The sequence below is a fragment of the Hyla sarda genome, chromosome 12 (assembly GCF_029499605.1).
Source record: "Hyla sarda isolate aHylSar1 chromosome 12, aHylSar1.hap1, whole genome shotgun sequence".
Classification (NCBI taxonomy): domain Eukaryota; kingdom Metazoa; phylum Chordata; class Amphibia; order Anura; family Hylidae; genus Hyla; species Hyla sarda.
In genome coordinates, this window is record NC_079200.1 from 77,707,178 (window position 1) to 77,728,318 (window position 21,141).

Here is a 21,141-nt window from a genome sequence, read left to right on the forward strand (position 1 = left end):
GACCACCATCTATGAACTTTGAGTATCTCTGTCCCCCAATGGATATAAGCATGTCCTATAAAAAGTGAACCCAAAGAACCGATTTGCATTGGTACAAAGTGGACCATCACTGTAACAGTACATCTTACCGGCTTCCAAAAGTGCTTTAGATCTACAGTCCTTTCCTCAACTATGATCACATTTCATCACGTTCTGACCTACAGGTTAAGGATAGTCAGTCTTCTCAATTTCAGGAAATTGCTCCAGAATATCCTATGTTCATCAATGGGGGTCAAACATTTTTTGTTCCAAAGCAACAATCCCTATAATACAGATTTAGACAAACTCATATGAATAAGAAGCAAAAGAAGGGCGACCAAAGGTCCAACTAAAGAGCATTCCTGGACATGTGATTTTCACCAAGCTTGCATACAAGCTCGGATTACTGGTTGCCTTATGATTTGCAGACCAAAGCGAATATCATTTAAATGGGTACTCCACCCCTAGACATCTTATCCCCTATCCATAGGATAGGGGATAAGATGTCTGATCACGGGGGGCCCGCCGCTGGGGACCCCTGCAATATAGCATGCAGCACCCACCTGTTTCTTGAGGGGACGGGGCGTGACGTCACACGGGGGTGGAGTCATGACGTCACAAACTTCCGTTCCCGTGGACGGAACCCAGAGCCTCCAGCGCTTCCAGACAAGAAACAGATGGGTGCTGCATGCTATATTGCGGGGGTCCCCAGCGGTGGGACCCCCGCATTCAGACATCTTATCCCCTATCCTTTGGATAGGGGATAAGATGTCTAGGGGTGGAGAACCCTTTTAGGCTAACTTTCCACTTGTTTTTTTTTCTGGCAGTTTTTGGATAACTGCCACTGCAATTTTTGAGCCAAAGCCAGAAATATATTCAAAACGAATAGGACATATAAAGGAAGGACTTACACTTCTCCTCCCTTATGGATCCACTTCTGACTTTGGCTCAAAAACTGCAGTTGCAGTATTCCAAAAACTGCCAGAAAAAGTGGAAAGTTAGCCTTAGGCTTTTCTGGTAGACAATTTAACCATGTTCACACTATTGTCAAAGACATGTTAAATATGTAGTTGTACCCATGAGTAGTCGCATTTTTTTAAAGAAAATTCAGTATTAAGGAAAGTCCCATGGGACCTATATCTCAGATGTTTTTTTTTTACTAACATAGTACTTAAAAAAGGGTTCTTGTGATTAAAAAAACAAAAAAACATTAATCTCTCCTATTACATGCACATCATGAAAACAGAATGGCCACCGGTGACCCAAAGGGCCGACAGCAGCAGGCCTCCTCTAAAATACCCCTTTGTGACAAAAAAAAAAAAAAAAAAGAGTCAAAATGCTGAAAAAGACACTTTGTAAGTGAACGGCATGAAAGCCACATTAATTGTAGCAACCAGTAAACACCCACACGAATCTCGGCGGAGGATTGTCAGAACCACATTGTGTAACCAGGGTTCACAGATGAGAGGCTAACACACAAGCTGTGTCATAAAACAACCGAGAGGAAAAAAAAACAAAAAACTCTCAGACGTTCAGTTTTCCCGTCAGTTGGAAAAACACGCCTACGTGTTAATTACAGGAAGCGCGCGCTGTCTCTTTGTTCCCGCTTAAGTAAACAATATGGGTTTTATTCTTCATCTGATGAGACCTGAGGCTCCTAACTCTCGAACTTGTGCAGCAGGAATACAACTGAACTGCTCCTTTAAGGTTCTTTGTCTAACATACATTGCTCAAAAAAATAAAGGGAACACTTAAACAACAAAATGTAACTCCAAGTCAATCACATTTCTGTGAAATCACACTGTCCACTCAGGAAGCAACACTGATTGACAATCATTTTCACATGCTGTTGTGCAAATGGAAATTATAGGCAATTAGCAAGACATCCCCAATAAAGGAGTGGTTCTGCAGGTGGTGACCACAGACCTATGCTTCCTGGCTGATGTTTTGGTCACTTTTGAATGCTGGTGGTGCTTTCATTCTAGTGGTAGCATGAGACGGAGTCTACAACCCACACAAGTGGCTCAGGTAGTGCAGCTCATCCAGGATGGCACATCAATGCGAGCTGTGGCAAGAAGGTTTGCTGTGTCTGTCAGCGTAGTGTCCAGAGCATGGGGGTGCTACCAGGAGACAGGCCAGTACATCAGGAGATGTGGAGGAGGCCGTAGGAGGGCAACAATCCAGCAGAAGGACCGCTACCTCCGACTTTGTGCAAGGAGGAGCAGGAGAAGCACTGCCAGAGCCCTGCAAAATGACCTCCAGCAGGCCACAAATGTGCATGTGTTCACTCAAACGGTCAGAAACAGACTCCATGAGGGCCCGACATCCACAGGTGGGGGTTGTGCTTACAGCACAACACCATGCAGGACGTTTAGCATGTGCCAGAAAACACTAAGATTGACAAATTCGCCACTGGCGCCCTGTGCTCTTCACAGATGAAAGCTGGTTCACACTGAGCACATGTGACAGACGTGACAGAGTCTGTAGACGCCGTAGAGAACGTTCTGCTGCCTGCAACAAGGTAATTGCCGATACCGATAATGTCAAAAATCGTGGATATCGGCCGATAATATCGGCCAAACCGATAATCGGTCGATCCCTACTATAGACTGGCCCGCCCGTTTCCCAGTTTGGAATCCAATTGAACACATCTGGGACATCATCTCTCGCTCCATCCAATAACACCACGTTGCACCCCTGACTGTGCAGGAGTTGGCGGATGCTTTAGTCCAGGTCTGGGAGGACATCCCTCAGGAGACCATCTGCCACCTCATCAGGTGCATGCCAAGGCATTGTAGGGAGGTTATACAGGCACATAGAGGCCACACCCACAACTGAGCCTCATTTTAACTTGTTTTAAGGACATTACATCAATGTTGGATCAGCCTGTAGTGTGGTTTTGAACTTTGATTTTGAGTGTGACTCCATATCCAGCCTCCATGGGTTGATACATTTGATTTCCATTGATAATTTTTGTGTGATTTTGTTGTCAGCACATTCAACTATGTAAAGAGTGTTTGTGAAAAGTATTTCATATGATTAATTCATTCATTCAGATAGAGGATGTGTTATCTTAGTGTTCCCTTTATTTTTTTGAGCAGTGTATATATTGCACCCACACTCCACCTTACTGTGGACAGGAATATTTCTTATTTCAGATGTCTTGGTTTTATAATGAATACAGCTTTTATTGTGTGGGGTCAATGACAGGTTCTCTTGTGCCAGTCAAGGGGTACAGAGGAGGAACCCAAACTTATGGAGTGTCCTAAACCACTGCCTATACAAAACTAGCCTACGGATATGGCCTTCTACCATAGTTTAGTTATTTTCATAATAGTTTCAAGTTATGTTAAAGTCATGACTTCCTTGGTGTCACTAATGAACAATGGTTGATGAAGTTCTTAACAGGAACACGCAGTGGGCCAAAGGGCCAACATGTGGCTCCTAAGACACTTCTTGAAAAACACCTTTGGCCATTTGGGGAGTTACAAGGTTCTTCCAGCCAGTAAGGAGATACAAGGTCGCTCCAGTAAGCTAGGGGATAAAATCTCATGCTGGTCATTCTGGGATAAAATGTCCCTTTGGCCAGTTGGGGGATACAAGGCTGCCTCGGTGAGTAGGGGATACTAGGTACCTCCAGCCAGTCTGGGGAGGGGGAGACTAGGTAGCTTCAGCCAGTTGGGGGATACAATGGCACACTGGTCAGTCAAGGATACAATGTCCGTCCAGCCAGTTGGGGATACAAGGTCTCCCCAGATAGTTGGGAGCTACAAGGTTTCCCTGGCCAAGAAAGATACAATGTGTTATAACCAAGTGAGGGGACACAATGTCCCTCTAGCCAGCTGGAATGATCAAGTGAATCTTAGGGGTTCACATACTAAGCACAACTAAGACTGCTCATTCTCACATCCTGATCCTATAAGGATATTTCACACAGGAAATACAAGGGTCAGACACACACAATGAGGATTAACCTGAAACTCGTACACAAGACAATATCTTCCTGCTAAATGAACCATTTGTAAGCCAGAAAGGAAAATAAAAAAATATCAATAGCAAAGTTTAAGCCCAGTGTGACATTGTTATCTGAGGACAATTCCACCCGGCACTGTACAACAGGATTTAAAGTGTGTCGGGAACATGGCAATGAGCGCTCGCGGTAGACGCAGAACTTTTAATCAGAAAACAAATCACTGCTTAAATAGCATCTTCCCTGCCAGATGGGATGTCTGTGTTGTTCCAAGTCCTATCCGTCTTCCACTCATCTCCACTCCAGCCCCCCAGCACAGACGGAAGGGGTACGATTTCATAAATCACTCAACGGTGCCCAGTCATCGATCATAAAGGTCTTATCCTTCACGTGTGACAATAACGGATGTGCAGCTCCCCTCCAAACCATTATACATTCTAAGCCAAGCAAACACAACTATGGAATAACACATTTATCCTGCGCGCCCGCACTATAAGCTCACAGCCCATATGGCATTTAAAGAGAACAAGGCCTCTTCAATTATGATTGATGACAATTCACACTCCTTTAAGACTGAGACAGAAGAAAACTTATCCTGGGAATGCAAGATTTAAGTGTTGAGAAAAAGCTTTTAAGCAGATGGTGATGCCCCCACTCATCTTCATGTTATTAATGGAATGCATATGAGTGCTGGGCAACGCTGCAGTGCCCACTGTAGTAATGTTGCCCTATGGCATCTCTAGCATGGACCACAACATTGACATTCAGTACAAGTATGGACAAACTGCTAGGAACCAGAACCTAAAAAAAATCCAAAATGTTGCATACTGGTATCTTGGCGTCTTAGCTACCAGGCATCCAAGGATTAATAATCCCCCATTGATATAAAGCACAAACACTGCCCAATCAGTAAAAAAATTCACAGCCAAATGGTTTGCTTCATTTGTATCCAGCCTAGACAATCCATAAAGGGGTACTCTGCCCCTAAACATCCTTTGGATAGGGGATTAGATGTCTGATCACGGGAGTCGTGCCGCTGGGGACCCCCGCGATCTTCCTGCTGCACCCGGCATTTGTTTAGAGCAGGGGTCCTAAAAAACTATGGCCCGTGGGTCACATGCGGCCACCGAGGACATTTATACGGCTCGCCGGGTGTTTTTGCAGCCGCTGCCTAAGGACATCTCTGTGTCCCGAAAGATGTTTTCGGGACACAGGCATGTCCCTACTAACTCTCTGCGGCCCCGCGTTTACTTTAAAAACGCAAGGACCACCGGGAGGTAGCGCACGCAGGGACATCACTGACGTCCCGTGCGTGCGCCCATAGCAATGGAGTGCGGTAGAGCGGAGCAGTGAACAGGACGTGGCCTGGCCAGCTTGGCAAGTTTTACCACCGGCATGTCAGCTTCAGTGCTCCGACCAGGTCCCGGGACCGGAGGAGCGGTAGTAGGAGCACTGAAGTGGGGCAGTACACAGGCATATAACCTCCAGCCATACACTGTATGGCTGGAGGCTGTATGTCTGTGGGGGAACATAATGCCAGCCTAATGTGGGGGGAACTATACTGCCAACTAAATTTGGGGGAACTATACTGCCAACCTAATGTGGGGGAACTACAACCTAATGTGGGGGGAACTATACTGCCAACCTAATGTGGGGGAACTACAACCTAATGTGGGGGGGAACTATACTGCCAACTAAATGTGGGGGAACTATACTGCCAACCCTAATGTGGGGGAACTACACTGCCAACCTAATGTGGGGGAACTACAACCTAATGTGGGGAAACCATACTGCCAACCTAATGTGGGGGAACTACAACCTAATGTGGGGGGGAACTATACTGCCAACTAAATGTGGGGGAACTATACTGCCAACCCTAATGTGGGGGAACTATACTGCCAGCTTAATGTGGGGGAACTATACTGCCAACCTAATGTGGGGAAACTACAACCCAATGTGGGGGGAACTATACTGCCAGCCTAATGTGGGGGGAACTATACTGCCAACTAAATGTGGGGGATCTATACTGCCAACCTAATGTGGGAGGAACTAAGCTGGTACCTAATGTGGCGGGAACTGTGCTGCGTACTTAAAGGGGTAGTCCACGAATAAGATATATAAGTGTGCATAGGAATTTGTTCATAGTTTTTTTTTTAACTATAGTCTGGCCCTCCAACGGTTTGAGGGACAGTGAACTGGCCCCCAGTTTAAAAAGTTTGAGGACCGCTGGTTTAGAGCATGGGGTGCAGCACCAGAGGCTTGTGACGTCCCGGCTGCTCCCCACTTGTGACGTCACAGCCACGCCACCTCAATGCAAGTCTATTGGAGGATGGCTGTCACACCCCCTACCATAGTCTTGAATTGAGGGGGCATGGCCGTGACGTCATGAGTTCGCTCTGTGTGCACCTGATGTCTGTGGTGCCACAGACGAGATAATGATCAGACATCTTATCCCCTATCCTTTGGATAGGGGATAAGATGTCAAGGGGCGGAGTACCCCTTTAATACAGCTGCACAAAAGTCTCTCATGTCCCCATAGTCTGCTACAATGTGTCGGTACAGCGATTTGTATTAGTCTGGGGTCCAGGCTGTTTAGCTCACGGGATTGGATACAGTTGTAACAAATTCATTCACAGTGAGAAATATTAGGACAAGGTATAGTTTTTAGCATCTGGATGCAAAAAAGAATGTTGCCATTCACTGACAGCAAGCTGAGATATTGAACATGTGAGAAAAGGGAAAAACAAAGTCCAAGGGAGCATTTTAGAATATCTTATTATAGAGCAATTACAATTGGAAATTCTTTACACAAAACAGTACAGTTCGGAACTAAATGTTCCGAATGCCGTTTTCGCTCTGCGGGGGTCGGCCATGCCCCTCATGAAGTTATGACCACGCCCCCTCAATGTAAGTCTACTATGGATTTGCATTGAGGGGGCGTGGCCGACCCCCACAGCACAAAAACAGCGTTCGGAATATTTAGTTCCGAACACTGGCCAGTGGAGTACCCCTTTAAAACCCTGCAATAGTGTGAACAGGCCCTAAAAGCATCAATGTTACTATATTGCTGTACCACAGACACTGCTGCATGCCCATAGGGTAGCAGGACTACAGATGCAGCCGTATGCAGTGTAACACTGTCCTGCAGGCCTGGTACAGGGGCAAGCCCATTAGATAAGATGCATCAGTATTTCCCAACCAGGACTCCAAGGCTGGGTTCACACATTAGAAAAATGTGTGAAATGTCCACCCCAAAAACATGTGTGGACATTCCACATGCCTGATCCGGCAGGGCGCTAGGACGGCTCGCAAATGTGCAGTCTCATAGACGGCAATGCATTTCCTTGCGGACTCCGCAGAAAGAATAGACTCTGTAAACAGTGCAGCAGAATCTCATTGAAATCAAAGGGACTCTGCTGCAGCGGAATGTCTGTGTGGACCATGTGAACATACCCTAGGGCTCCTGCATGGGACTACCTAGATGTTGGTACTACTAGCCAAAACCAGGTGAGCTGGTGACGTCATGTGCCGGGGCCAGGTAAGGGCCGGGCATTAAAGACCTATGTAATAAAACATATTCAAAGAAGGGGCATGAAAACCACATAAAACATGTAAAAAATGTAAAAAAGCATAGGTATAGTCTTTTACAGGAGTATTTGGATGTTCAAACTGAACCGCGAGAAATGTCCGTGGTGGCGACCAATCAGGAAGCTGCCGGCGTACGTGGGACCAGTCAGGAGGCAGTAGGAGGAGGCTGTCATCGCTGTGCAGGGTTGCCGCTGTGGGGAATGAATGGAGAAGAGCCTCTTGAAGCTGATTGGCCGCTTGCTGTGAGAAGTGAAGAGGTGGCCAATCAGGAGCGAGCCGTACTGGGCTGTGTACAGTTACGCTGTCATAGGGGAACATAGGCCGTACGGGGATATATATATGCTGATTGGCTGACCGTGATGTTAGATGAGCCAATCAGGGGGGGGACATATAAGTCCGGGTTGCAGGTCCTTGTCGCTGCCTGTGGCGGTAGAAAAAAGTTCAAAAGTATCAGCCAATCGCTGCTGGACCGGTCCGGGTGGCGGACAATCAGAATGAAGACGTGTAATTCCTCTATGGGAGATTCCTAGAGGCATCGGTGGCAAATCCATTTTGAAGAATACGACCAATAGCTGCTGGGCAGGTCCCGGCAGCGACCAATCATGAAGAGGGATGTGTTGTAGTGCTGTCAGGATGCCGGTGTCAGACTTTATCGTCGTCCGGGCGGGCTGTCATCTAGTCTGGAGGTCATCGAAGTCCGGAACATACTCGGAACTTGTCATGGAGGAGCTGTAAACCTGTAAGGGAGAAAAGAGGTAGAAGGGGAGGGGAGAGACAGGTGGTTTCGGTGGCAGCTTGTTGTCAGCTTGTCCCGCAGTGAGGAGGCATCTGGTGCGGCTGTCAGGAGGTCATCGGGACCTTGTGCTGCCTTTAGCTGGCATCAGTGGGTGGACTGGGGGTATGGATTACGTGACGTTTTCGATGTATTCATTCAGACCCGAGGGGGTCAAAGTTTTGAGGGTGAAGATCCAGAAGTTTTCACGTTTCCTCAGCACTGCGAAGCGGTGGGCTGTGTCGGCGGAGATGTGTTCAATGGGTGTGATGGTGTGACACCTGAAGTCGCGGCTGTGCTTTTCCGCTGCATGCCTGGAGACACTATGGAGTTGGTACCCCTTGCTGACATTAGATCTGTGCTTGTTAATGCGCTGATTCAGTGGTTGGATGGTACGTACGACCTACTGGAAACCACAGGGGCACTCGAGGAGGTAGATCGCGTAGGAGGTGCTGCAGTTGATGAAGCTCTTGATGGGGTAAGTGATGTTGGTGATCCTGCAGGTGAACTTGGTGCATTTGTTCGCAATGTTGTTGCAGCATTTGCAAAGGGGTTTGCTGCACTTGAATGAGCCGGTGACAGGTGGGGTGTCCAGCAGGATAGTTTGTTTCTTTGGTGCTTTGAGTTTACTGGGTGCCAGCATATTTTTGAGAGACCTGTTCTTTCTGAAAGTGATATTAGGTCTGGGGGGCAGAATGTCTTTAACCCCTTAAGGACCAAGCCCATTTTGGCCTTAAGGACCAGAGCGTTTTTTGCACATCTGACCACTGTCACTTTAAACATTAATAGCTCTGGAATGCTTTTAGTTATCATTCTGATTCTGAGATTATTTTTTCGTGACATATTCTACTTTAACATAGTAGTAAATTTTTGTGGTAACTTGCATCCTTTCTTGGTGAAAAATCCGTAAATTTGATGAAAAATTTGAAAATTTAGCATTTTTCTAACTTTGAAGCTTTCTGCTTTTAAGGAAAATGTATATTACGAATACATTTTTTTAAATTCACATATACAATATGTCTACTTAATGTTTGCATCATAAAATTGACATGTCTTTACTTTTGGAAGACACCAGAGGGCTTCAAAGTTCAGCAGCAATTTTCCAATTTTTCACAAAATTTTCAAACTCGATATTTTTCAGGGACCCGTTCAGTTTTGAAGTGGATTTGAAGGGTCTTCATATTAGAAATACCCCATAAATGACCCCATTATAAAAACTACACCCCCCAAAGTATTCAAAATGACATTCAGTAAGCGTGTTAACCCTTTAGGTGTTTCACAGGAATAGCAGCAAAGTGAAGGAGAAAATTCTAAATCTTCATTTTTTACACTCATGTTCTTGTAGACCCAATTTTTGAATTTTTGCAAGTGGTAAAAGGAGGAAATTTTTACTTGTATTTGTAGCCCAATTTCTCTTGAGTAAGCACATACCTCATATGTCCATGTAAAGTGTTCGGCGGGCGCAGTAGAGGGCTCAGAAGGGAAGGAGCGACAAGGGGATTTTGGAGAGAACATTTTTCTGAAACGATTTTTTGGGGGCATGTTGCATTTAGCAAGCCCCTATGCTGCCAGAACAGCAAAAAAAAAAAAAAAAAACACATGGCATACCATTTTGGAAACTAGACCCCTTGGGGAATGTAACAAGGAATTAAGTGAGCCTTAATACCCCACAGGTGTTTCATGACTTTTGCAAATGTAAAAAAAAAAATTTTTTTTTACCTAAAATGCTTGTTTTCCCAAAAATTTTACATTTTTAAAAAGGGTAATAGCAGAAAATACCCCCCAAAATTGAAGCCCAATTTCTCCCGATTCAAAAAACACCCCATATGGGGGTGAAAAGTGCTCTGCTGGCGCATTACAGGTCTCGGAAGAGGAGTAGTCACATTTGGCTTTTTGGAAGCAAATCTTGCTCTGGGGCATGCCGCATTTAGGAAGCCCCTATGGTTCCAGAACAGCAAAAAAAAACAAAAAAACACATGGCATACTATTTTGGAAACTAGACCCCTTGGGGAACGTAACAAGGGGTTAAGTGAACCTTTATACCCCACAGGTGTTTCACGACTTTTGCATATATAAATTTTTTTTTTTTTACCTAAAACGCTTGTTTTCCCCAAAATTTTACATTTTTAAAAAGGGTAAAAGCAGAAAATAGCCCCCAAAATTTGTAACACAATTTCTCTTGAGTACGGCGATACCCCATATGTGACCCTAAACTGTTGCCTTGAAATACAACAGGGCTCCAAAGTGAGAGCGCCATGCGCATTTGAGGCCTAAATTAGGGACTTGCATAGGGGAATTCTACGCCAGTGATTCCCAAACAGGGTGCCTCCAGCTGTTGTAAAACTCCCAGCATGCCTGGACAGTCAGTGGCTGTCTGGCAATACTGGGAGTAGTTGTTTTGCAACAGCTGGAGGCTCCGTTTTGGAAACAGTGGCGTACCAGACGTTTTTCATTTTTATTGGGGAGGTGGGCTGTGTAGGGGTATGTGTATATGTAGTGTTTTTTACTTTTTATTTTATTTTGTGTTAGTGTAGTGTAGGGTAGTGTTTTTAGGGTACAGTCACATGGGCGGGGGTTCACAGCAGTTTCTCGCTGGCAGTTTGAGCTGCGGCAGAAAATTTGCTGCAGCTCAAGCTTGCAGCCGGATACTTACAGTAAACCTCCGCCCATGTGAGTATACCCTGTACTTTCACATTGGGGGGGGGGGGACATCCAGCTGTTGCAAAACTACAACTCCCAGCATGCGCTGACTGTACATGCTGAGAGTTTTAGTTTTGCAACAGCTGTAGGCACACTGGTTATGTATCACTGAGTTTGTGACCTAACTCAGTGTTTCACAACCAGTGTGCCTCCAGCTGTTGCAAAACTACAACTCCTGGCATGTACGGTGCATGGTGTACGGTGACTGCTGGGAGTTGTACTTTGCAACAGCTGGAGGCACACCAGTCGTGAAACACTGAGTTAGGTAAAAAAAAAAAACTCTTGAGTTTCACAACCAGTGTGCCTCCAGCTGTTGCAAAACTACAACCAGCAGATTCACCACTACAACTCCCAGCATGCACTTTAGCTGTTTGTGCAAGCTGTGAGTTGTAGTTATACAACAGCTGAAGGTACACTTTCCCATAGAAAAAATGTGCCTCCAGCTGTTGCAAAACTATAAGTCCCAGCATGCCCATAAGGGAATGCTGGGAGTTGTGGTTGTCTGCCTCCTGCTGTTGCATAACTACAGATCCCAGCATGCCCTTTTTGCATGCTGGGAGCTGTTGCTAAGCAACAGCAGGAGGCTGTCACTCAGGTCCAAGCCGCCGCTTCAGGTCAGTACCGCTCCTGCCGCTCCTGGGGCCCCGATCCCAACAGGGACGCCGGGGATCGGAGTCCCCAGCTCCTGGGGTCTTCTTCCCACACCCACTCACGTCCTCCGGAAGAGGGGCGGAGCGGGTTGCGGGAGTGACACCGGCAGCAGGTGCCCTGATTGGTCGGCCGACGAATCAGGCGATCGTGAGGTGGCACCAGTGCCACCTCACCCCTGCTGGCTATGGCTGTTCGGAGCCATCAGAGACGGCCCCGATCAGCCAGTAATTCCGGGTCAGCGGGTCACTGGAGACCCGATATCGCGGCCATCGCTGACATGGGGGGACATAATGACCCCCCTGGGCGATATGCCGCGATGCCTGCTGAATGATTTCAGCAGGCATCCGGCTCTGGTCCCCAACCGGCTAGCGGTGGGGACCGGATTTCCCACGGGCGTATGGATACGCCCTCGGTCCTTAAGGACTCGGAATGCAGGGCATATCCATACGCCCTGTGTCCTGAAGAGATTAAGGAAGGGGTCCAGCAGGAGAGTCTTCCAGTGGTTTGTGATGATCTTCTTGATGCGCCCCCCCGTCACCCTGCTCCAGTGGTACCTTCAACTACTGCGGCACCCGGCCGAGCTACCCTTTCCACCCCCCGCCCGGTGGTACCTCCAACTACCGCGGCACCTAGCGGAGCTACCCCACCACCCCCCGCTCCCCACCCGGTGGTACCCTCAACTACCGCAGCACCCAGTGAAGCTACCCCTGCTACCCCCGCCTGGTGGTACCTTCAACTACTGCGGCACCCAGCGGAGCACCGGACACTACCGTCAACCACCCTCCCATCCCACCCGAACTTCTGGAATTCATTGACAGGCAACACAAGACTGACAGCGACCACCCCAGCATTACTCCACCTCGGCTACCCTCCGGTCGCTTTGACTCACCAGCCAACCAGTCTTCCAGTCGTCTGTGATGATCTTTTTGATGCTTTTGTGGTCATCACTGTAGATAGTGATGAAGTTGAAGGAGTGGGTATGTTCAGGTGGGTCATTGGTGGTGACCTTAGGTTTCAAGCACTCTTTCTGTGAGAATTTGCTAGCCTTGAGTTTGCTCTGGTTGATGAGTGAGGTGGGATAGCCTTTGGATTTGAAGCGATGGTCCAGGATTCTACTTTGATCCACAAAGTCTGAGGGTTCGGTGCAGTTTCTTATGATTCTTTTGTATTGACCAAAGGGGATGTTCTGAGTCCACTTCTTGAAGTGGCAGCTGTCATAGTTGAGGTAGCTGTTCCAATCCACTGACTTGAAGTAGGTCTTAGTCTGGACCTGGTTGTCCTCGGTGTGGTAGACAATGTCATCCAGGTATTCAATGGAGTCCCCTTAGTGGTTAGAGGTGAATTGGATGTTCCAGGAGTTTTCATTGATGGACGTGAGGAAGTTGTTGAGATTTTCCTTAGAGCTGTCCCAGATGATGAAGATGTCATCTATGTATCTTTTGTAAAGTATGCAGTTATTGAACAATTCATGCCTGTACAGTACAGTCTCTTCAAAGTGTCCAAGGAAGAGGTTAGCGAGACTAGGTGCGAATCGGCTCCCCATCGCTGTGCCACAGCACTGGTGGTAAATGCTGCCGTTGAACTGGAACGTATTGTTCTGCAGGATGAAGAGGATGCTGTCCAAGATTAATTGGCGCTGGAGTGGTGGCATGGTGGGATCACTTTGAAGAAAGTGGGATACTGAAGCAATTGCCAGGTGGTGGTCAATGATAGTGTACAGTGAGGTAATGTCCATAGTCAAAAGGCTGTAGTGACTTTCCCACTTAACCTCGAGGATGGAGCTGATGAAGTCTGTGGTGTCCCTGGTGTAAGAGGGTAGCGCTTGGACGTATGGCTGTAGGCTGATGTCCATGTACTGTGACAGATTCGATGTCAGGGAGTTGATGCCGGCGATGATAGGTCTGCCGGGTGGGTTCTTCTGGTCTTTGTCGACTTTGGGTAGATAGTAGTTGTACTCCTGCTTTGTGATGATGCCCTCTGTCAGACCATGGTTGAGTAGTTTGCTGAGTTCTTTCTGTTGGTCAGTGATGGGGTTTCTTGACAACTTGCTGTAGAAGGTGCGGTCCGAGAGGAGCCTTTGTGATTCCTTCAGGTAGTCGGTTCTGTTAAGTAAAACGATGCTGCCGCCTTTGTCGGCTGATTTAATGACGATGTCGAGGTCATCTGTCAGTTCTTTGATGGCTTTTCTCTGTTGAGATGTGAGGTTGCTGGAGCCCTTTGGTTTGTTGGAGGGTTTGCAGAGTCTCTCAAAATCAGTTGATACTCCGGCGGCGAAGGTGTCGATGAAGTTGCCTTTGTGATGAGCTGGAAAAAACTGGGACTTGGGTTTGAGTCCACTGTGATGTGGTGGAGGATCAATCAGTGTGGCAGGTACCGATGTCTGTGCAGCTGTAGGTGTCTCTTTGGCGTAGTGGCTGGGTAGGTTGAAATGTCTTTTAAGAGTAGTTAGTTTCCTGATGTAGGCATTGAGGTCCAGGAACAGGGTAAAGTCATTTGGTCTGGCTGATGGGCAAAAAGACAGACCTTTCTGGAGGACACTCTCATGGTGTTCAGTGAGAGTTTTGCTGGACAGATTGAAGATTTTTACTGTGTCCAGGTGGGTGGAGGATGGAGTGGGTGTTTCAGATTCTTTTACTGGAAGTGTTGTTTCTTTCTTTCTTTTTCCTCCTCTGCATCCTCTTTTTTTTCTTTTTTGTGTTCTGGTTTGTAGTGATGCTTCCAGCGGCGGGGCCAATGTGGCTTTCTCCAGGTACTGGTTCATGATCCCCGCTTGTACGGCCTTCACCTGGAGCGGTTTGGTGTTGCAGTTCAGGGCCGGGGGAAGGACTAAAAAAGACTCGGCCAGGGAGGCGTTGACCGTGGAGAAGTCCCCTAGGTCGGTAGCTTCGTTACTGTGGAAGTCAGGGGGAGACAGCGGGTAGCCGGCTGTGGGGGTGAAAAAAAGAGGTGGTGTCTTGGGAGGCAGATTGCAGCGTGTAGTGATTGCTGGGTGCGTGGCGGTGTGATGCTGCTGTGCACAGTGATGAGGGAGTCTCGTGGAGGACTCGTTGGCTGGTGAGTCGAAGCGACCGGAGGGTGGCCGAGGTGGAGTAATGCTGGGGTGGTCGATGTCAGTCTTGTGTTGCCTGTCGATGAATTCCAGAAGATCGGGTTGGATGGGAGGGTGGTTGACGGTAGTGTCCGGTGCTCCGCTGGGTGCCGCGGTAGTTGAAGGTACCACCGGGCGGGGAGTGGGGGTAGCAGGGGTAGCTCCACTGGGTGCCACGGCAGTTGAGGGTACCACCGGGTGGGGAGCGGGGGGTGGTGGGGTAGCTCCGCTAGGTGCCGCAGCAGTTGGAGGTACCACCGGGCGGGGAGTGAGGTGGAAGGGGTAGCTCGGCCGGGTGCCACGGTAGTTGAGGGTACCGCCGGGTGGGGAGCAGGGTGACGGGGGGTGCATCAAGAAGATCATCACAGACCACTGGAAGACTCTCCTGCTGGACCCCTTCCTTAAAGACATTCTGCCCCGCAGACCTAATATCACTTTCAGAAAGAACAGGTCTCTCAAAAATATGCTGGAACCCAGTAAACTCAAAGCACCAAAGAAACAAACTACCCTGCTGGACACCCCACCTGTCACCGGCTCATACAAGTGCAGCAAACCCCTTTGCAAATGCTGCAACAACATTGAGAACAAATGCACCAAGTTCATCTGCAGGATCACCAACATCACTTACCCCATCAAGAGCTTCATCAACTGCAGCACCTCCTACGTGATCTACCTCCTCGAGTGCCCCTGTGGTCTCCAGTACGTCGCACGTACCATCCAACCACTGTATCAGCGCATTAACAAGCACAGATCTAATGTCAGCAAGGGGTACCAACTCCATAGTGTCTCCAGGCATGCAGCGGGAAAGCACAGCAGCGACTTCAGGTGTCACACCATCACACCCATTGAACACATCTCCGCCGACACAGCCCACCGCTTTGCAGTACTGAGGAAACGTGAAAACTTCTGGATCTTCACCCTCAAAACTTTGACCCCCTCGGGTCTGAATGAATACATCGAAAACGTCACGTAATCCACCCACTGATGCCAGCACAAGGTCCCGATGACATCATGACAGCCGCACCAGATGCCTCCTCACTGCGGGACAAGCTGACAACAAGCCGCCCTTCTCCCTTACAGGTTTACAGCTCCTCCATGACAAGTTCCGAGTATGTTCTGGACTTCAATGACCTCCGGATGACGATAAAGTCTGACACCGGCATCCTGACAGCACTACAACACATCCCTCTTCATGATTGGTCACCGCCGGGACCTGCCCAGCAGCTATTGGTTGTATTCTTCAAAATGGATTTGCCGCCGATGCCTTTATGAATCTCCCGAAGAGGATATACACGTCTCCATTCTGATTGGCCGCCACCCGGACCGGTCCAGCAGCGATTGACTGATACTTTTGAACTTTTTTCTATCGCCACCAGCGACAAGGACCTGCAACCCGGACTTATACGTCCCCCCTCTGATTGGCTCATCTAACATCACGGTCAGCCAATCAGCATCCCGCCCATTATCCCCTTACACATCTTTGGACTATATCCCCGTACGGCCTATGTTCCCCTATGACAGCGTAACTGTATACAGCCCAGTACGGCTCGCTCCTGATTGGCCACCTCTTCACCTCTCACAGCAAGCGGCCAATCAGCTTCAAGAGCCTCGTTTCCATTCATTCCCCACAGCGGCAACCCTGCACAGCGATGACAGCCTCCTCCTACTGCCTCCTAATTGGTCCCACGGATGCCGGCAGCTTCCTGATTGGTCGCCACCACGGACATTTCTCGCGGTTCAGTTTGAACATCCAAATACTCCTGTAAAAGACTATACCTATGCTTTTTTACATTTTTATATGTTTTATGTGGTTTTCATGCCCCTTCTTTGAATATGTTTTATTATATAGGTCTTTAATGCCCGGCCCTTACCTGGCCCCCCGCACATGACTTGCCTAAAGTGAGCACACCCTGGCTGACACCGCCTACAGGGAGCACACTCTGACTGACACCGCCTACAGAGAGCGCACTCTGGTTAACACCATCTCTAGGAGTGTTTTGTAGTAGGAGACACTTATGGGGAACACTGTGGTACTGTGAATAGGGTGCAGTTTGTTTGGGATGGAGGGTGGGTTGATTTGGATGTTCTTGTGATGCCGACTCATTCTTAGGCATTCTGATACTAAACAACCATAAATCTAGAAACGCTGAAGATCCAGAAGCCCTTCCAGCTTCGTTCATGTGAATCAGCCTCGCTCTCTCCAGCGCCACCTGTCATAGAGGCACAAGAGCACTGTGTTCGAGGTCTCTGCAAGAATACTATATTCAGGCTCCTGACAGGAAGAATTACATAAGTGCATATTCCTTAAAGAGGAAGCAGTTTGTTTGGACATATATTATTTTTTTTTGGTGGGGGGGGGGGGGGGGGGGGGGAATAAAAATTTGCCAGGAAGAAAGGGAGGGGACTGTGAATATGAATGTATCTAAAAGAGTGAGGAACAGGGGAGCCCACCCAGGCATCCGAGACCACCATGAAGAATCAACATGATGACAAACCAAAAATAATACAGAGTGACCTACTGTGACCAAATGGGGGTCCGCCTGCCTGTGCACATACTGGTAATGGGAAATATCATTTATAATGGGGAAGATGAGTGAGCTGTGCCGGACATGTTACCCCGTCATGTATGTGATATATAGCACCTTCACGCATGACCCCCACCCACCTCACAAACTTTACTATTGCCAAGATCATACAATTGAATCCACAGCAGACAATTCTCCGTGAGCTCCATTATCTGTTCTTATGTGTGTGCGCAATTTATTTAATTAAGTGTTTCCCAACCAGGGTACCTCCAGCTGTTGCAAAACTACAACTCCCAGCATGCCCGGACAACCAACGGCTGGAAACACTGATTTAACACTATTGCCACTTTTGAAAAGGAATGGGTAGGGACTACACGTTTCCGACAGATGTATCATCATTTAAAACAGAAAATTGAGCAAAAAGAGACGCATACCTGCTTAAAGCAGCTGTAGATTTAATTTCAGTCTAAGAGGCAAGCATCTCTTAAGAAATCTGATGCATTTCACTCCATCAACCTTCACTAAAATGACATGTCTTAATAAGCCCTTCTATAGTTCACTCTTTTGAAAACCTCTGCTTGCTGTCAGTAAATGGTACCATTTTTTGCTTGCGTTCAGATGTTTAAAATACACTATGGCCTAATACTTCTCACTACCGATTTTGGGTTTGTCTCCAACCACACTCCACGGAGGATCACAGGGCGCTGCCAATAGAGTGATCCACTTGGCTTGCTTAAAATCTTTTATCTTTAAAAACGTACTGTGTGTTAAGAAACCGGTCTGGTTTTTTCTTCAGGTGTTTGTGACAATTGTATCGAGCGTAGACAAGCCTCAGTGAGCTTACCCACCTTTGTGACAAACTACCAGGATAGGAAATAGGCTTGTGCTGCAGATGTGTTTAGGGATTGTCTAGAAAGGATACAACTATAAGCAACCCATTATCCACTGTATTAGAGCATGTGTTTAGAGAGTTATTTTATTTACTTATTAATTTATTATAAAGATAAAACAAAAGATTAAAAAATCAAAAACAAAACAAACACAAAAAAAATAATTCCAAAAATTGCACATGCACCAACACACACAAAAACACCAATCAAGTCCAGCAAGGTCAAGATAAATGTGTGGTCAGTTAACGAAAAGGAAAAAAAAAATCCCCCTTGTGATCACAGAAAAGGGGGGGGGGGGGGTTGACAGAGCCTTAAAATCAGGGATTCAGAACAGAGGGAAAGAAATGAGCAATTAAAGCGGCGGTACGCCCACAGCAGACGTGTGGCACACGACGAATCGCTAATAATGCACCCATGGTCGTGGCTGCAGCACGGCTGGCAGGAAGGTGACACGAGGCTATCAAGGCCCATATTCTTTCAGATTCAGAGTAGCTAAGTCTGAACTTCACAGGGTGTACCGCGGAGGCTCTAATGAGGATGCACGCTCTCCTTAGCAACCTCCCGCCATTGTAAATGCGGTTATCTCTGAAGATCTCATTAGCTTTGGAACACATTAGCAGACGGGAGAGGTGAAATCTTGACCTACTTAATTTCTTTGTCACTACTAGCACAGAGCTGCGGAGAATATCAAAGCCTGAGCTCTGAATACCCTTACACAGCAGCTTTCCGGGTGTCACATGGCATCTCCATCAGTCGCATCGGGGACAAGTTTATTTTATGTTTTTTTGTTTTATGTTTTCATAATAAATTACCAAAGATTAAGGCAAAAACTGAGAAAGAGACAATGTGAGGGTAGGCCATGCTAAATGTGGCCTATGGGATCACGGTACAAGATGTAGTTTATGATAAAGTCATATGAACACTGAACTACATGAGATGTCAGATGGCAAGGCAAATGGAAAGTGTTCATTCCAAAGGTGCTCAATGCCAGACTGCCACATAAAGCTGTTATCCTGGGAGGTTTGTTGAAAAGTAAGGGACCATTTAAGCTAAGATATCCAGTGTGTAAAGAGAAGCATTATCTCTGGCCTAGTTTTCCCTACTGCAGGCTGTAGGCTAGCGGCTATAGGGTCTCCCATACTGCACAAACCTAGAAATATAGGCGAGCAAGAACCCTTCATCTTTCTATATTACACCCTCAGAGGCAGCAGCATCACAATGGACATTATAGAGCAGCATTGACTGAAGTACGCTGTGAATCCAGCACTGAGGTAAGATACAACACTTGTTAGAGCTTTCAGAAGCTTTTTTGTGTCTTTTCTGCCTCTATACGAATCTACAAGCTGTGCTCCTCTGCTTCCCATTCCCTTCTTCATAAGCTTCTGTAGACAGCATGTAATCTGATCCATCTTCTCCCAGCAAGGTTGGCAGGATTAAGCTGATAAGTGGAGAAGAAGGTATTTTTTATGTAATAATACACATTACAAAGTTTCTTACACTGGTTTTACTACTGAGTTATGCAAAGTGTATTAAAAGGTAGCAATAACTTTGTTTGTCCAATATCTATCTTTTATACGCTTATGTGGTAGCATGCCTATAATTTTAATAAGAAAAAGACAACCCCTCTAAACTCTGATAATTCAGGAGAAATAACAGAATTAGGCAAGTTGACATTATGAAAATAAAAAACCAGCAGATCATCCGCCAGATGCTGTAGACATTAGGTTGATGACACATCTGCTATCTATAGCCAATTTAACCAGTTGGATCCAAAGTCTTAAGCAGTGATGGTCCATTTCCATCACTGACCTGCTCCCGAGAAGGTCCTGCAGACGGATGGTGGAAGATGAATAATGACCTGCTATTATGAGGTCTGTATCAGTAGGATGCATGCCAAGACAGCAATATTTTGGGATGTCTCTACATTAGGTCAGGCGTGATCTAAAATGCCACCCTATGAAGGGTAAACATGCAGAGCACACATTGGACGGTGCCCAGACATTCCTCACCAAGAGCTGCTCATCCACTCTACAAACCGTAACGCTCTTAACCCCTTCACCACTACAACCCACAACATCCCCCCAACATATATGCCTGATTGAAGGCTCACATGTGATGTGAACAGAGCCTATCCTATTCACATATTGTGGAGTATGTGAGAACAAAGTGCATCTGTTAGGTATATGGAGTATCATGGAAACAACAGCAGCAGCAAGTTGCCACAATGTAGAAACCATCCTGTAACAAATGTTATAGGAGGATTTCTTATTTGGGAGTCTTTGTGGAAATCTGATAACATCTAGTGTTCAGCACTGTGGAATATGATGGCTCTATACCAGGAATATCAATCAACCTTGCTATAAGCCAATAAGGGTTTCATGGATAAAACATAGTGAGGCCCCGCTGAATAGAAAATCCCTAGGCAAAAAAAAAAAAAAAACACAAGCAAGAAAAAACCTAAATAGTCATGGAGATCTGAAGAAGTGAACGGGTTAATTTTACACTCCCTGTTGGTTCAGGGGGGGGAAAAAAAGGATACATTTATGTTGTGTATATTAGTAGTTGGGGCCCTATCCTTCTTAGACCTCCTGGCGGATGGGTGCCCAGGCTGTTTCTACCCCCTCAAACTATCTTTGACTGTAGCCTTACTTAACCCGTGCAGGACTAAAAACCTGCAAAGGCAGACATGCTGGAAGTTATTAGTCAGTCTGGCACTGGGATTACGCAAGTGCACGGCCATGTTCACATTGGATGCTGGAACATGAGAAGAGTTTAATATGGGTCTGCCTCTAGCATGTGGTTCCCATGCTTCCTGCTCAGCAATGTTTCCTGCTCTCCTCTCCTGACAGATACACAGTCCAGGCCCCAAGCCACTCTCTAAATTGTGAATATTTTCAGGAGGCTCACAACCCGTCAGAAGTTATTTTCTGCTGCTGCTG

The 21,141-nt window shown here is 46.9% G+C and overlaps 1 protein-coding gene across 7 annotated transcripts in view; it reads right to left on the reverse strand.

Moving 5' to 3' along the window:
• The window catches only part of TSHZ2 (teashirt zinc finger homeobox 2), a 197,201-nt gene that overhangs the window by 116,212 nt on the left and 59,848 nt on the right, over positions 1–21,141 (reverse strand). For 2 of the 7 annotated variants that reach the window (XR_008849359.1, XR_008849360.1), the window contains exon 2: positions 19,448–19,640. The exons of the other annotated variants lie outside the window; for them this stretch is intronic. The gene's annotated coding sequence lies outside the window, so the exon portion shown is untranslated. Of the gene's footprint in view, positions 1–19,447; positions 19,641–21,141 lie in introns of those variants that run through there. 7 annotated transcript variants of the gene reach the window in all.